The sequence below is a fragment of the Piliocolobus tephrosceles genome, chromosome 14 (genome assembly GCF_002776525.5).
Source record: "Piliocolobus tephrosceles isolate RC106 chromosome 14, ASM277652v3, whole genome shotgun sequence".
Classification (NCBI taxonomy): Eukaryota; Metazoa; Chordata; class Mammalia; order Primates; family Cercopithecidae; genus Piliocolobus; species Piliocolobus tephrosceles.
In genome coordinates this window covers 86,479,946-86,497,837 of record NC_045447.1, presented here as the reverse complement: position 1 = coordinate 86,497,837, position 17,892 = coordinate 86,479,946, and positions in this window count along the sequence as shown.

The window sequence follows — 17,892 nt, the reverse complement described above, 5'->3', positions numbered from 1 at the left end:
ATTCTTATTCTTATTCTTATTCTTATTCTTATTCTTATTCTTATTCTGAGCCAGGATTTATTTTTAAAGAATATTAAGAAGGCCAGGCACAGTGGCTCACACCTATAATCCCAGCACTTTGGGAGGCTGAGGTGGGCGAGGTCAGGAGTTAGAGACCAGCCTGGCCAACATGGTAAAACCCCATCTCTACTAAAAATACAAAAAATTAGCCGAGCATGGTGGCAGGCACCTGTAATCCCAGCTACATGGAAGGCTGAGGCAGGAGAATCACTTGAACCCGGGAGACAGAGGTTGTGGTGAGCCAAGAGGGTGCCACTGCACTCCAGCCTGGGCAACACAGCAAGACTCCATCTCAAAAAAAAAAAAAAAAAATTAAGGAGACTAGTGCGGCTGGAGGAGAGTGAATAATAAGAAATGACAGCAGAGAAGTAAATCAGGGCCCCAGATCATTGTAGAGCCTTGCAGGCCATTCACTGTAAGAACTTCGGCTTTCACTCTGAGTGAAATGAGAAGACTTTGTATGGTTTTGAGTACAGGAGTGACATGGCTACTTTAGGCTCCAATTAGCTCAATCTTGCTGCTGTGTGGAGAGTAAGCTATAGAAGAACAAGTGTAGATCATGCCTGCAGTAATCATGCTGCATAGCTTATTGACCTCAGCAACAGTGCTTTACACATAGGGGCACTTGGGAGCGAGCTCCACTGCAAATACTGATCTCTGCCTATGCTTGATCACTGACCCTTAACTGAAGGTTCTGCTTGCTGCTCACTTTTGACCTCTGGCCACCGTGAAATCTAATTACATGGTCCCAGCCATCCTGTTGTTCTCTCAAGTTTGCATAAGCTACCCTCAAAAGGTGCACAAAGTTCACTTTTTTTATCCAGCAAATTCCAGAGCCCATCACTGTATTAAAAATCAATTGGAAAGTAGAAGCACTTGAAACCTTCTTTAAGAGATAAGAATAAGTATCATATCATATTTTTAGTTTCTACAATATGCCAGATGCTGCACTTTATGTATATTAACAGTTAATCCTCTTAACTCAGAGAGCTAGTATTATTATGGTAATGTCTCAATGCTAGAAATCATATCTTGAAGATACAAAGTAATTTGTAAGAACAGAAGGCAAGATTCAAAGCCAGAAAATGATACTACTACCCTATAATATGCAATCAGCTTTGAAATATTTATACCTTAAATGCCTGGTTTTAAAAAAAAACTGTTTTGCACACTATTCATTAGTATATTATATCCTGTTAAAACTATATTAAGAGAACAAAGGAAATGTTAGCCTGGCCCTGATTTCAATATGACAAATTAAATTCCCTGTAATCAAATACAATCAGGATTGGCAGTTAGTTGGTTAATCCAAAAAAAGTTTACGTGAGAAAAGTAAGGAAATTTTACATGTATAGCTGAATAATGTATTTTGGCATCAATTATTTCTATCTGCATTCATTCATCAATCTTTTGTTGTAGAACACTTTCTTAGAGTTTGATTGGAATTCTATTGCTTTCTCGCATAAAAGCGTCATCTTTGATCTCCAGTTTCAATTTCTTTAAAGTGGAATAAGAAAATAAGGTCAGCTGTGAAGAAATATAAAAATAGACTTCTCTAGATATTTATCAGTATTTTCTAGCTTTTTATGATGTCTTCTTCACACCTGATTATATTACATGCTTATAGACTCATCCAAAGCATTAATTTCTCATAGAAACAGCTCTTTTTTTTTTCTCACACTTATATTACTTTGGCTTTTACACTATTTAACAAATTATGTAATTTCAATAATAAATATAACTGAGATAAACAGATTTGGGAACAAACTCAGCTGACTCCTGGTAAACATAAAATTCAACCAATAGGGGAAGGAATGGATGAATGCACTAGAATAATCATCTGGCTGCTAGCTTTCTGCAAAAAGCGTTGTCAAAGTTTTACAGAGAGAATGGAGAGCATGGGTTACTCAAGTGGATTGGTTAAATGGATGTTGATTAACTGAGCATCTATGGTATAGATTATTGGATGCCAAGTAATGAATCTTATTTGGAATTGCACAACATAGGAACTGGAAGGAACAATAACAAAAATAGCTAGTATAACCCAATCATTTAACAAATGAGAAAACGTAGACCCCGAGAAGTAGAATACCTTCCCCAGATTACTTCATTAGTAAGGAAAGGAACAGATTTCATGCTCTCTGTTCAATGTTCCTTCCTACACTGGCGAATTCCATTCTGCCACTACTAGATAAAGTGACTTGAAGTACCTAATTTTCTCTTTTCCCTTGCCTGTTTTCAAGCGCAGTGCAAAGAAGAATTTCTCTCATCTGAGACTAACATTTTTATTACCTAAATAAAAAAAATTAGAAATGTTTTACTTTGAAGTTTTCATGCAAAAAAAAGGACTAGTTTGCTTTTCATTTCAATGTTAGCTTTATATAAATCTCTTCCAAAAAATGAAAACTCAGAACTAATTTTTTTCTATATACATGGCCCATTAAATTCACAGGGACTCACATTTGGGCATTGGTCAGAAACTAGAAAATAGCTTGAGAGAAAAAAAATGACTGAAATACTATAAAGACCGAAAAAATAAACAAGAAACCAAACTTGCAGCTGACTTTTCTGGATATTTTGCCAAGATGACTAAGGTCATTGGTAACTACTCTATTCTCATGTAACACCATCAAAAATATCTACCATAGAAATAGATCAGAAATTGTAATATTTACTTTGTAAAAAGTACAAGGCTTGTGTGATGTGTACTCATGTATATTTATAAAAATGGGTCAAAATATAATGCAATAAAAGTCTAAAAATGGAACTGGAGAATTAGAACCAGATTCCATATTCTCCTATTGATTTATTTTTCTTATCTATTTTCTTTCTGCTGGAAACATATCTACTAAAAAATTAATTTGGCATCAGTAATGTGTACAAGTATTAACTCCACTTTCAACTTGGGCCTCAGCCTTCTGACAATAATGAAATACTTTTTTTTTGAGAGGGAGTCTAGCTCTGTTGCCAGGCTGGAGTGCAGTAGTGTGATCACACACAGCTCACTGCAACCTCCACCTCCCAGGTTTAAGCGATTATCCTGTCTCAGCCTCCCAAGTGGCTGGGACTACAGGCACGCACCACCACACCCAGCAAATTTTTGTATTTTTAGTAGAGACAGGGTTTCACTATGTTGGCCAGGATGGTCTCGATCTATTGACCTCATAATTACCCACTTCGGCCTCCTAAAGTGCTGGGATTACAGGCGTGAGCCAAGTCTCCTGGCCAATAATGAACTACTTTTAAGCCCTACATGTCAAGATTACTTCCACCAAAGAGGAGTGGTGGGTGCCTAACATCCCCTGAGGAGGAGCCTCACTGCTCCCTTCTTGCTGGAAATCCTCACCCCACCCCGGAAGGATCAGACTGGTACTGCCTTGGGGGTCACTTGGGTAATTGATCCACATGAACTTGTAAATATTTACTCCAAAATTTCCATATATTCCATTGGTTTATTTTCAAATCTTTTTTATTTTGTTCCCTCACATATATTTTTCCTTCATTTTATCATTAAATATTGGTATCCCATAGAGTTCCAGACCTGAGCCATTGTTCTTCCCCATCACCTATTCTACATGACTTCATTCCCTCTCGGAATTTTTGCTATCACTTGCTAGGGGCTCCCAAATCTATGAATCCAGCAGAGCCTCTCACCAGTAAATGAGAGTCATGTCAAATTCCCACAAAACAGCTCTAGATTTTTACCATTCAATTTAGATTTTTATCAAGTGTGTAATTACAGAGTCTTAAGACAATGCAGCCATGCGCGGTAACTCACACTTGTAATCCCAGCACTTTGGGAGGCCGAGGCAGGTGGATCACCTGAGGTCGGGAGTTCGAGACCAGCCTGGCCAACATAGTGAAACCCCATCTCTACTAAAAATAGAAAATGTAGCCAGGCATGGTGGCAGGTGCCTGTAATCCCAGCTACTCAGGAGGCTGAGGCAGGAGAATCGCTTGAACCCAGGAGGCAGACATCGCAGTGAGTTGAGATCGTGCCATTGCACTCTAGCCTGGGCTACAGAGCAAGACTCCGGCAAAAAGAAAAAGACAGTGCAGTCTTACTTAAATTAATAATTCACTGTTCTTCATAATAGCACGCTAATAAATTAATTAACTAATAGCTTTTCCTGGTCACTACACAACCACCACCACCACCACTACCACCAGCCCTGGCTCTATCATACTTTGTTTTTTCTCCTAAGCCTCTTTGCAGATTTATAGTCACAATCTCAGATGCTGAAATTTCTAATTTGGGAAATATTGTCAACACACAACTCCACAAAGGCACCACAGATTACATGTGCTTTAGGAATACAAAAACAAAAACCAAGAAAAAAAAATCAAAACAAGAAAAACATGCAAGAACCAATACTGAGTATCCAAGTGCATAATCTCATTTGACTTCATGTGTTTATTTGCATCTTTATTTCCCAGAACCAAGAAATGAGGAAGGGGAGTGAGGAGCAAAAACACTTCTCTGAGAAAAAGTTCCAGAAATAAAACTGTAGGTAGGAGATCGGGTAGGAAAAGAGGTGAAAAAGTGCTGCGTTTTCACTTACACTAATTAAATCTAATCACAGCTGCCAACTAACTGTTGCATTGTGGGTATATAAAGTCAGCTTTAAGGCTTCATTCCTGATTAAATCAGTACAAGCAGTCCTAATGGCACTAATGATAAAGCAAGCCCCATTAGACTGTTAAAATATAACAGGGATCCACTTTCACAGGTCGTTGTATTTCTACGTAGCAAGAGCCTGCCACTCCGCAAGTGCATCAGTAATCATTTTCTCTTTCTTGATCTTTTGCTCCTTTCCCCAGGGCTTGCAGTAAACTTGAGGTAGAACAATGAAGTCTTTCATGTGGAAGAAAAGAAAAAGAAAAGAAAAAAAACCCTCTGAAGGCAATGGTCTCTCTCTCCTTTTCTACATCACTGTAAGCATACTAAAAGAAACAAAAGGAAAGGATCAACCCCCTTTCCAGTGGTCAAAAGGTATTTCAGAAATAAAGGAAGAATCCTTGAGAATGGCTTTGTGTCTGTCTGTCTTCCAATTGACTGCCACCGATGGTATGTGTCAAACCTTTTCAATGTCAGGAATCCAAGCCCAGAACAACAACCAAAGCACAGGCTCAGGTTGTCTTCTACAAAACAACGAATGACATTTTGCTAGGATGACCAAGGTCCTTGGCATTATAGAGATTTCTGTTAGAAAAAATGCTGGCACCATGGAGCAGTTTGAATGTTTAGACAGACAAATATAGACCAACCTCCTAAACTTGATTTTATTGTTTACAAAATAATTTAATGAGATGAATAGTGAGATCTTGAAACTTCCATTTAATTTCAGAGTCAAGAAAGAAGCCAAGTAAAATAGAGAGTTTGGAAGATTAGAACCTACATTGTGTCTAGATCTCAACTATTTCCTGTTCTTCAGTAGAAAGCAAAAGAAAAGCCAGAATGTTTAAAAGTAGAACCAGTACTCCATAAGATCTAATCAGTGCATTGTTCGTAATCCACAAACTACTCAAGAGGCAAAGGACTCAGGAGTCGCTGCTTCTGCTTTTTTTTTTTTTTTTTTTTTTTAATAGATTGTTAACAGTAGACCTTTCAGTCCAATATGTCCTGCCTTAATATAGTGTTAAAAATTACTTCAAAATAATGTTCCTTTATATTTGTATAATACTTTACAAACTAAAAAGGAAGGTGCCTAACAGGATTTATTCTTCATAAACTCGCTTTATCCCGACTTCAACACAGGTAGGTATTATCTCCACTATTAGCGAGCCAGTGTGAGTGATAGCAACTCAGTTATATAAATGAGTAGTCAGAGCATTGCAGAAGCTAAGAGGATTAGACAAGAGTCTTATACTTTGGAAGTAATAGAGCCCAGAAATGAAACCTATTTGTTCATCTAGCTTTATGTTACCACATGAACAAATTATATTTAAATAACATAGAAAGCGCCGGGCGCGGTGGCTCAAGCCTGTAATCCCAGCACTTTGGGAGGCCGAGACGGGCGGATCACGAGGTCAGGAGATCGAGACCATCCTGGCTAACACGGTGAAACCCCGTCTCTACTAAAAATACAAAAAACTAGCGGGAGAAGGTGGCGGGCGCCTGCAGTCCCAGCTACTCGGGAGGCTGACGCAGGAGAATGGCGTAAACCCGGGAGGCGGAGCTTGCAGTGAGCTGAGATCCGGCCACAGCACTCCAGCCCGGGCGACAAAGCAAGACTCCGTCTCAAAAAATAAATAAATAAATAAATAAATAAATAAAGAAAGAAAGAAAGCTACATTTTATAAGAGGCAAGTAGGCAGTTTTAATCCTGTTTAACTCATCATATACCAAAGCAAAAGCATTTGTCTAAGGACATTCAGCCTCATAATCAACATTAGCCAAACACATTTAGAATGGAGGATCAATGCTGCATGAATGTGTACTCACTGATGAAGTTAATTATTAACGTCTTCATCTGTTAAAACAGAACCATATTGGCACAGGCAGGGACCCCAGCTGAACCCCTCTCTTCTAATACTTCAAGTGGTAACAGCTAATATCAATTTTAACATTGCTGATTTACATGTCATAATAAATGCATCTGGCTGTGCTTCCCTGGAGGCTTATTTAGAAGTGAAAACAAAGGTACTATTTATAAAGATTCTCTATGTTCTTAATTTAGTTGGAAAAGCAGAAAGTCACAAGAGAGACAGTTACATTTGGGTCATGGTGCATAATGTCTTTGGTATACTATGAGTGTTCAATCAATCTTAAGGCACAACATAATGAAGATTTTCTGATTTCTATATATTTTAACTAATATTTATTGAGTAGTTGGTATCCAGAATACATTTTAAGACTATGAAAATGGGCTGGGCATGGTGACTCACGCCTGTAATCCCAGCACTTTGAGAGACTGAGGCAGATGAATCACCTGAGGTCAGGAGTTCGAGACCAGTCTAACCAATATGTAAAACTCTATTAAAAATACAAAAATTAGTTGGGCATGGTGGCAGGCACCTGTAGTCCCAGCTGTTCGGGAGGCTGAGGTGGGAGAATTGCTTGAATCTGGGAGGCAGAGTTTGCAGTGAGCCGAGATCGTGCCACTGCACTCCAACCTAGGTAGAACGAGACTCCATCTAAAAAACAAAACAAAACGAAACAAAAAAAACAAAAAGACTGTGAAAATGAATAATATGACTAGATCTGGCATATAAATATCTATGCCTATATACCAGCTACATACATACATATATATATATGTATACCTTAATAAGACCCACCCAGCCTTAGCAAGACCCACCCATGCCTTCAGAGATTCCAATATAAAGATGTGTGTGTGTGTGTGTGTGTGTGCACGTGTGTATATATATATATATCTTCTTCCTCCCAAAGTCATTAAAATTATATCAAGGAGATAAAAATTTGTAAACTGAATTTGGAAAAAGATGGACAGTGGGTTCGATGGAAGAATCTAACTTTGCTCCCACCAGAAACCTCTATAAAATCACTGTAAAGGGACAGATAAACAGACAGATATAGATATGCTTTTAAAGATATATACCCAAAAATAAATGAAAATAATATAACAGCACAAAATTTGGGAAGTCAGGAAAGCAGTCATATGATTGTTTACTAAAGAGCCTTGCAGACCCAAGAAGAAAATGAGGAAAGCTGAAAACTGACCTAAACTTCACTTCGAAATCACCAAAAGTCTCAGAAACCAGCAGTATCAGATACCTCCGGAATGGGAGATTAAGGGGGATGGGGAACCAAAATAAGAAAAATTGGCTGGAAGATTTAAGAAAAGCAATTGGAAGCTGGGGATGGTGGCTCACACCGTCAATTCCAGTGCTTTGGGAGGCTGAAGCAGGAAGGTTGCTTAAGCTCAGGAGTTTGAGATCAGTCTGGGCAACATAGCACGATCCCATCTCTATATAAAAATAAAGTAATAAATGAAATAAAACTAAAAAGCAATCCCTCTCCCTGGATTCTATTCATGCCACTGAGTCAATTCCCTTTCAACACAATTGCATAAGACTAGGAAGTTTAAACAGAGACTTAACTGAAAGGGAACCCACATCATAACTGAGGGTGTGAGTGCCAGCCCGAAAATGTGTGGGCTACCAGATTCCTAGCAGACATAAGATTAGAAGATATCTCTAGAGAATCAGCAGAAGTGGAAAGACTTGATGTAATATTAGGAGTTCCCCCAATAGTAGCCCGGGCAAATTGTCCTACAAGGAAACTCAGCCTTAACAAGACCCACCCATACCCTTGAAAATTCCAATCAGAAATTGGATTTCCACACCCTGAATCACGGACAGTCAGACAAAGAGTACTAGAATCTGATGAAAATTTCTAACGTGGAATATATAGGCAAGAAAAAACTAAATAAAACACTTAGAGAAAAGTGACTAAACAGAGAGAAGGCTTCACAAAAATTCTCATTAACATCCCCAGAGAGAGGATTTTCATTTGTACAGATTGCTAACAACTAAGTAGCATTTATGAAAAAAGAATAAGATGGTATAAAATATAATACATTCAGAGAGCAAAACAATTATAAGATTGAGGGATCCCAGGATGAATGTGGAATGTGACAAAACAATCTATTATAAATGTGTGAAGTCACCTCACTGAAAGAAGGGGTGGGATGCTGACTGAAATTATATTGGAAATATATGGAGTCTGCAAGATTTTTTTTTTTTTTTTTGAAATGGAGTCTCACTCTGTTGCCCAGGCTGTAGTGCAGTGGTATGATCTCAGCTCACTGCAACCTCTGCCTCCTGGGTTCCAGCGATTCTCCTGCTTCAGCTTCCCACAGTAGCTGGGATTACAGGAACGCACCATCACACTTGGTTATATTTTTGTATTTTTTAGTAGAGACGGGGTTTCACCATATTGGCCAGACTGATCTCGAACTCCTGACCTCGTGATCTGCCCACTTTGGCCTCCCACAGTGCTGGGATTACAGGGGAGAGCCACCGCGCCCAGCCTGGAGTCTGTAAGACTAAAGGTAAAAGAAATTACACAAGCACTGAACTCTAGTTTATAAAGTTATTCTTATGAGGGCACCAGTTAATTTCGATGTCATGATACATGTATCTTGGAAATGAACAATCAAATAAGTGGATGTGGGATGCTATGAGCCAAGATTCTCACTCTTGGAGTGTGAGTTTACATATAAGAAAAAGAAGCAGCTAGAATAATTTGTGTAATATATTACAGCTGAAAACATCCATCTGAACTCATGTTTTTGCTTAATATCGATACCAATGTTACATACACAAATATTAAGAGATATATGTATATATGAGTTGGTGCGCACACATCTATTGCTTGCTCTGCCAGCTGAGAGGCTCTAGATGCAACAATGTTCTGCTAGCGACAAACACATCTAGTGCTCAGATCTTGGTTTCTAATACGATTTTCCAGTAAAAGGAACTAGGTCTTCTTGGAGAAATGTCCGATTCTAGGATTGGGAAAGGAAACACACAAGGTAAGACTGAAGTATTTTATAGTGCCAGAAAGTAAAAAATAATGCTCCCAAATAAATAAATAAATAAACCCATAATGTTGAAGGTATTCAAAAAGGTCAAAGGAGCCAACTTAAAAAACCCCTAATGGTCAAAGCTGGAATAATTCCAGCAACAAAATAAATAAAGTAGTATTAGATTATAACCCAGAGTATAAAATAAGTATTTATGAACACATGCTGTTATAAATAAATAATTGAATAAATAAATAAGGGAGAGAAAAGAGAAAAATCTCCTATGCAGGAGAATTTCAAATAATTTATGTGGATAAAGAGGTAGAGTATAACTCCCCACCTAAGTATGAGTGGGGAAGGGAAGTGCCACACACTTTTAAATGACCAGATATCACGAGAACTCACGGTCACCAAGTCACCACCAAGCCATGAAGAATCTGCCCTCATGACCCAAACACCTCCCACCAGGCCCCATCTCCAGTATTGGGGGTTACCATTAAACATGAGATTTGGGTGGGGACAAATACCCAAACTATATCACATACTTTTAGGCAAATTTAGATAATGACACCAGAATAATTAAAATCCCAAGCTGTTAAGAATTAGACATAATTTTCTCCATGTGGGGAGGAATGAGGCAGCTGCTTATTTTTTCTTATTTGAAATCTTTAACTAACAAGGCTGTATATTACTTTTAAAAAGATAAAAGTGGCCAGGTGCAGTGGCTCACACCTGTAATCCCGGCGCTTTGGGAGGCCAAGGCAGGTAGATCACCTGATAATGGGAGCTCGAGGTCAGCCTGACCAACAAGGAGAAATCCCGTTTCTACTAACAGTACAACATAAGCCTAGTGTGGTGGCGGTTGCCTGTAATCCCAGCTACTCAGAAGGCTGAGGCAGGAGAATTGCTTGAACCTGGGAGGCAGAGGTTGCAGTGAGTCGAGATTGTGCCACTGTACTTCAGTCTGGATGACAGAGCGAGACTCCATCTAAAAAGAAATAAATAAAAGGATAAAAGTTGGCTGGGTGCAGTGGCTTAAGCCTGTAATCCCAGCACTTTGGGAGGCCAAGGCGGGTGGATTCCCTGAGGTCAGGAGTTCAAGACCAGCCTGGCCAACATGGTGAAACCCCATCTCTACTAAAAATACAAAAATGAGCCAGGCGTGGTGGCAGGCGCCTGTAATCCCAACTACTCAGAAGGCTGAGGCAGGAGAATTGCTTCAACCCGGCAGGCGGAGGTTGCAGTTAGCCGAGATAATGCCATTGCACTCCAGCCTGGGTGACAGAGTGAGACTCTGCCTCAAAAAAAAAAAAAAAAAAAAAAAGATAAAAGTTATCTTTTAATGACTAAGATGCCATTTCTGTCATGAGGAATCTTGTACTCTGTACAGAAAACTGATTATATAAGGAGGATGAAAGAAGAGAAAGAAGTAGGGAGGTGACAAAATCTTTATTGAATGTCTACTTGGTGTTATGCATTTTGCTGGATAAATTACATATATTATCTCATTTAATCCTTCTACTGTTGCAATGACTTCCCCCATTTTACTCTGAACAATGAACGCTTGAAAAGGTTAGCTAATTTATTTAAGATCACAAAACTTCTCCATACCAGAGGAAGGAATCAAACCCAGGTCTATCAAAGTCTTAATTTATGTACTTCCTCACATAGAAGGCAGTCATTTCAGTACTAAAGATATTTAGTACTAAAGTACTAAAGTACTCAGTACTAAAGATATTTGGATATCAGTAAGATTTTTAAGATAGACACTGCTCTCTTAGACAAAGTTGTAGTAAAGGACAGGATTACCTTACAGATCTAGGACACAGCAGGATAAGTCAAGCTTCAACCCCTTGGTGAGACCTTCTCTAGAGAAGCAGACCGCTGAGGGACAGTTTTTGATGTCTGTGTCCTATCTAACACATTCAAAACTCTTAACAGCTGGAGAGATGAATGATTCATCTAAACCCATCCCAGGAGTCCTGAAATCTTCCCCTTTGTTGCAGTGAGACACATTAACTGGAGGAGAGATGGCCTCCTGCAAATCTCCATCACAGTCAACCCTCCCATCTTCTTGTTCCACTTCCCTGTCACTCACCTATGAGATTTGGAGATAAGCTAATTTGGTCATACTGTTCTTCAGCTGGTCCCTTTTGGAGAAATCTTTTTAGGTATTTTGGTCACCAACTTATTCCCTTCCTTGGAGTAATTTTTGTTAAACTCTCACCACCCTCTTCACTTTTAATTCCTCTTCCTCTTTTCCTCCTCCTCCTCCCTTTCTTTCCTCTTCCTATTTCTCTTTCTCTTCCTTTTCTCTCTTTCTCTCAGTTGATAACTGTGCCTACCACATCTCCAGGAAACATAGAACATCAATTTTATACCCTAAAATCCAATCAACCTCCATACACATCCATTCTTCCTTTCCTCCCGTGTCAGAAGAAGAGGAGCCCTTCTTCTAGGCAAAGCCAATTCTGCTGCTTTTGTCCTTATCCTGTTTACTCCTGCTTATCCTGGAGTCTGTGCCATCTTTTATTATCTCTCCTCTGCCTTTTCACTCCTCCTTCTCCATGAGCATCTTTCCCTTACTATAAAACATAACTAACCTGCTCCCACTGGTCAATATCTTTTCTTTCTTCTCAATTCCACTTTCTTTCCCAGGTGTCTGTGGAGCATGTGCTATGTACCAGACACTGTGCTGGGTGATGAGAATACTTTGGGAAATGAAACATCCAATCCCTGCCCTCAGGGAGCTTACAGTCTAGTGAGACAGCAGATGATAAGTAGGCATATAAATATAAATATATAAATTTCCACAAATAGGGCACAGTGTTAGAGAGTAAAGGGGGAGTCCTCTAAGTTAGGGTAGCCAGAAAAAAGTTCCTATGATTCCGGCCGGGCGCAGTGGCTCACACCTGTAATTCCAGCACTTTGGGAGGCCCAGGCGGGTGGATCACCTGAGGTCGGGGGTTCGAGACCAGCGTGACCAACATGGAGACACCCCGTCTCTACTAAAAATACAAAATTAGCTGGGCCTGGTGGCACATGCCTATAATCCCAGCTACTAGGGAGGCTGAGGCAGGAGAATTGCTTGAACCTGGGAGGCAGAGGTTGCGGTGAGCCGAGATCATGCCATTGCACTCCAGCCTGGGCAACAAGAGTGAAACTCCGCCTCAAAGAAAAAAAAGAAAAAAAAGTTCCTATGATTCCATCACTTCCATTACTGGAGTTCAGACGGTTATCTCTCACCGAGGTTCTAATGAACTCTTAACGGGATTCTCTGCTTACAAATTCCCTTTTCTGGTCCTTTCCACATATTACTACCATAATTCAGTGTCTAAAGCAGATCCAAACTTGTCATTCCTCTATTTATGCCTTCAGTAGTTTCTCAATACCTGCAAGCCCAGATACTTGAGCCCAACATTTTAAAACACCCAGATGAATAAAGAGACTAGAGATTGCTCTATAAACAGAAACCAGTGCTGTGAGCAATGTTTGGTGCTGATGTTAATCTCCAGAACTCCCTTGGGCTTGTTATTTTTGACAGCCATTCTCTATTTTTATTTGTCTTCTTCAACAAAACAAAACCAAATGAAGAATGAAGAGCATCCAATAGAAGACCTAGAGCAATCGCATTCTCTCCTGCGACTACTAAGTAGTTCTAAGAAACAGGTTAGGCTGTGGAACCTGCAAAGTGGAGAAGAAAGTGGCTGAAACTCTGGAAAAAGAAAGGGGCACACAGTTGACTGCTGCAGGAGACCAAATTTGACATTCTTCTTTAAAATGCTATTAGGAAAACTGGTCAACTAAAACAAAAAGAAACTAAATTTAGTGAATTTCTCATTTGGTGAAATGGGCTTTTGTGAATTGACCATTGAGTGAGTTTTTTCAAGAGTCTAGGGGAATTTGACATTCTGACTATTTGACAGATTCCACCAGGGGGAAGTAAATTATATGAGTCAAGGTTAATGGCATGGGCAGAGGAGCTTCTGCCCCACTTCCTTTTTAGTAGCTGAGAGCATATTGTGTCTCTTGTTGCCTCTGTGTCAGCCTATGGTTAGCAAAGCATGGGTCTAAACTTCACATTCCCAATCTGCCCCCAAAGATAACGTGGATCTTAATTGAGGGCCTGATTAGGAGCTTGATAGAAGATGTCTTGACAAAGAAGATGAGATGACCTGTTAGTGGTGAGCCAGAGATGGTTCGCTGGGTCAGAGCCCTGCCTATTAAATTATAAGAAAATTTGCAAGCCAGTTGTTAAACACAGCAATAATTAAAAACAAAGATATTTCAACTTACATTTAAATTAATTCTATTAAAAATAAAGACAAGAAATATTCAAAATTGTCACTCCATAGTTATTAGACTACATTTTACATATTATATATGTTCTTGAGCTTATATGCATCTATTCCATCTGTAAGACAGATCTTTCTCCAACTTCACATTTGGTGACACCACATTGGTACCTTGAAATGCCAAGGTGGGAATGTTTACACCACAGAAGTTTGCAAATACCACAAATCAGGGCTCAACTGACTCAGAACCAACGGCTAATCATACTGGGGTCTACATTGCAGGGCAGACTTCCTGTTCAAAGAGCCAGGAGAGGCTAGCACAGTGACTCATGCCTGTAATCTCAGCACTTTGAGAGGCCAACTGGGGTGGATCACTTGAGGTCAGGAGTTCAAGACCAGCCTGGTCAATATGATGAAACCCCATCTCTATTAAAAATATCAAAAAAAATTAGCCAGGCATAGTGGCACATGCCTGTAATCCCAGCTACTCAGGAGGCTGAGACACGAAAATCACTTGAACCCAGAAGGCGGAGGTCAAAGTAAATGGCACCACTGCACTCCAGCCTGGGTGATGAAGTGAGATTCTGTCTCAGAAAAAAAAAAAAAAAAAAAAAAGAGCAAGGAAAGTCACACTGGACCTCTGCAGCACTAACAAGGTAAGGTCATGTCAGCAAGGATAAGAATGGTCCATGCATTACACCAGTTACAGGCTTCAGTTCAGATACCAGCAGAACACCCCAAAATTGCACCAGTCCCTCCCAGTGATCAGGAGTCCAGGGAGCAGCCCAGACTAGCTATGACACAGCAGAAACCAACAATGTCAAAAGGATGCCAAGAACTCCCAGTCTCCTCTGTCCTGCTGAAGTCGCTTAAGCCTCACATTCAGATGTCATCTTGAAGAGAAGAAACAGAGTGAGCAGAAACCTGAAAGACCGAGTACTTTATCCAAAAGAGATAAAAAATTTACCTAAAGACATGATTGTCTTTATAAAATTGAATAAAATTCTGGTGAGACTGAAACTGTACTTGTCACCCTTTGGGATGGGGTGGTTGAGTGAGGATGATCTTTGCTGGAAACAGACCAAGTATAAAAAATAAGGAGCCATACTTTGTTGTCGTTGCGTATTTGAGAACAGCGTAAATAACTTTACACTTCTGCTACAGTGGTGATTTTGAACTTTTTTTTCTTTCTGACTCTAGACAAAGAGATATTGAACTTTTAAGGGATAAGTACTATTAGTATCTTCCATGTGCAGATAAAGAAATCAAGCCTCAGAAAGTCTCTGTGACTTACATAAGATGACCCAACCAGGAAGAGGATGAGTCGGGTTTCAAAAGGAATGTTGGTGTGACTGCAAGGGTTCTGCCCTGGTTTTACTGCTTGTTATCAACTCTTTTCAGGCCTTTTGTAGGTCCTTTTGGCTGTATAGGTACTTCTGCAAGAACTGAGACAAACCAGGAGAGAGTATCCCCTCAGGGAAGCATCTGGAACAGATAACCTGGGGACAAGTCAAGTCAGGAAGGCTATTACTTTAGAAACTGACCATGAATACTTTAGGATCTAGGACAAGAAATGAAATGTCACTAGAAAGGAAGTTGAACTCAGAAGCTAAGTGTGTAAATCATGAAGAAGTAAATGGGCCACAGGGCTGGTAGCTAATAGAGTTAAGAGACTGGCGCAATGATTGAGGTGTGGAGCAGAGAGGATGGAATGTAAAGAACGAAATCCAGGAATCCTGAGCAAGCGTTCCTTTCACACGGGGCCCAGCTCATCTTGCCAGAGCAGCAGTGGCCTCATAAAGGAGCCAAACCAGGCATGAAAACAACCTCTTTCCAAAGTGCGATTATTATTCACTCACTCCCTCCCTCCCACTGCCCTGCATGCCCCAAGACTGCTATCTCCATCTGACTCTTAGTTGTCTTGAAAAATAAGTATTTTTATTATTTTATCGAAGTAATTTATGCAGGTAAATTTAGAAATTCAAATATAGAAAGGCTTAAAAGAAAAGCAGAAGTCACCTGTACCAACCTACTCCCTTTCCAATCCAACTCTCACACTTTGCATTCAACTTCTGTAAATTTCCAAATGCCCCATGCACTCCCATGGCTCACACAGAACTGCACACGCCAGAACCTGTCCCAGTATTTCTTTTCCGGTTTTATTATCCCAAAGAGACGGAGAGGAGCCCAGCACAAAAGTCCCAAAATATACAGCCTTGGTGAATACAAATAGATTGAGAGACAGAGTAGGCACAGGAGGGAAGCGAAGGTGTCCACCCATGCCCCTTTTGTTTCACTGATTTCCATGGGCGGATGGATGGTTTCTCGCCATTGTCTGGGGTGTATTGTATATTTTGCCAGCTCAAGGGAATGAGTCAGCTTCTTGCTCCTCCTTTACTTCCCATCTGCTGATAATGCAACTCTCTACAACTTGTTGATCTCCATTAATAGTAAGAAGGCCATCAAATACAATTTGAGTTCAAAAACACATTTTTCCGTTTTGGTAGCAGAACTTTCTTCTGAGGTCTAGTGTTGCAGTGGCTCAAGTTTTCCTTTGTCTGCCATCCTAAAGGACGTCATTCTTGTATTCATTCATTCAGCAAACATTTGCTAAGCATCCACTCTGGGTCAGGCATGTGATCGGCACACCAGACACAGTTTAAGTCCACAGTCTGTGCCCTTGTGCTGGAATGGCCTAGGAAGAAAGTCAGATGAAAAGGCCACCACAAGTCGGTTTGATGAAAGCTCTCATAGACAAGTTTCCATGGAAGCATTAGGATGGGCACTGCACTCCTGATTGAGTAGTCAGGGACAGCCTTCTGGAATGGGGATATCAAGGTGAGTTTTGAAGGCCAGCTATGAGCTAGGGTCTCTGCAGAGTATCTAGGGGCACTGAGTGTGGTCAGAACAATCTTTCTCTGATCACAGCCCCAAAACTGCTGAGATATTGACAATACCCGGCCAACATCTGTCAATTTTCTGGGTTAACATCCTAAATCTTGACTTTTTAGACAACAGCACCTGAATCCCAGCAGATACTGGCTGTTATTAGGCATTTCCCCAATTTGAGAACTCCATCTTTGGGCCCAGGTCTGTGCAGAGCTAAACAAAGCACCTTGTTCCAGCAGCCAGACCTCCCCTGCTCTTTGGGTCTGCCTGGACTTCTGGTCCAGCTTTGCTGCTTCCCGAGACCCAGCTCCAATATTTGTCACCCAGACACTTTCTTCCTCTCAGAAGGGTCTGACCTCTCCAAGACCCTGAAAGAGGAAGTAAATGCTTCTCACAGCTATATCCCCACTGTTTCAAGAAATTATATGAAGGATAGAGGAAGACACATGGAAGTCTCCAGAACCTTAGCCAGTCCAGAAATTTCACTTCGGTGTTTCATACCTTTATCTAAACACTTTGGTAGCTATTAAACTGAGATTTGTCCTAGGAAAGTAATGTTTGGAGCAAATAAATTGCAAAAAAAAAAATTAAAATAAAAAAATTAAGGTTTTATTTTGGTAGAAAGAAAGCAATAACAATAACACTGAGGAACAGAAAAGTGGAACCGGGCCGGGTGTGGTGGCTCACACCTGCAATCCCAGCACTTTGGGAGGCCAAGGCCAGTGAATCATGAGGTCAAGAGATTGAGACCATCCTGGCCTACATGGTGAACCCCTATCTCTACTAAAAATACAAAAATTAGCCAGGCATGGTGACGGGTACCTGTAGTACCAGCTACTCGGGAGGCAGAGGCAGGAGGATCGCTTGAACCTGCGAGGCGGTGGTTGCAGTGAACCGAGATCATGCTATTGCATTCCAGCCTATATGACAGAGCAAGATGCTGTCAGAAGAAGAAGAAGAAGAGGAAGGGGAAGAGGAAGAGGAAGAAGAAGAAGAAGGAGAAGGAGAAGGAGAAAGAAAAAGAAAGAAAGAGAGAAAGAGAGAGAAAGAGAAAGAAAGAAAGAGAGAAAGAGAAAGAAAGAGAGAAAGAGAAAGAAAGAAAGAAGGAAGGAAAGAAAGAAAGAAAGAAAGAAAGAAAGAAAGAAAGAAAGAAAGAA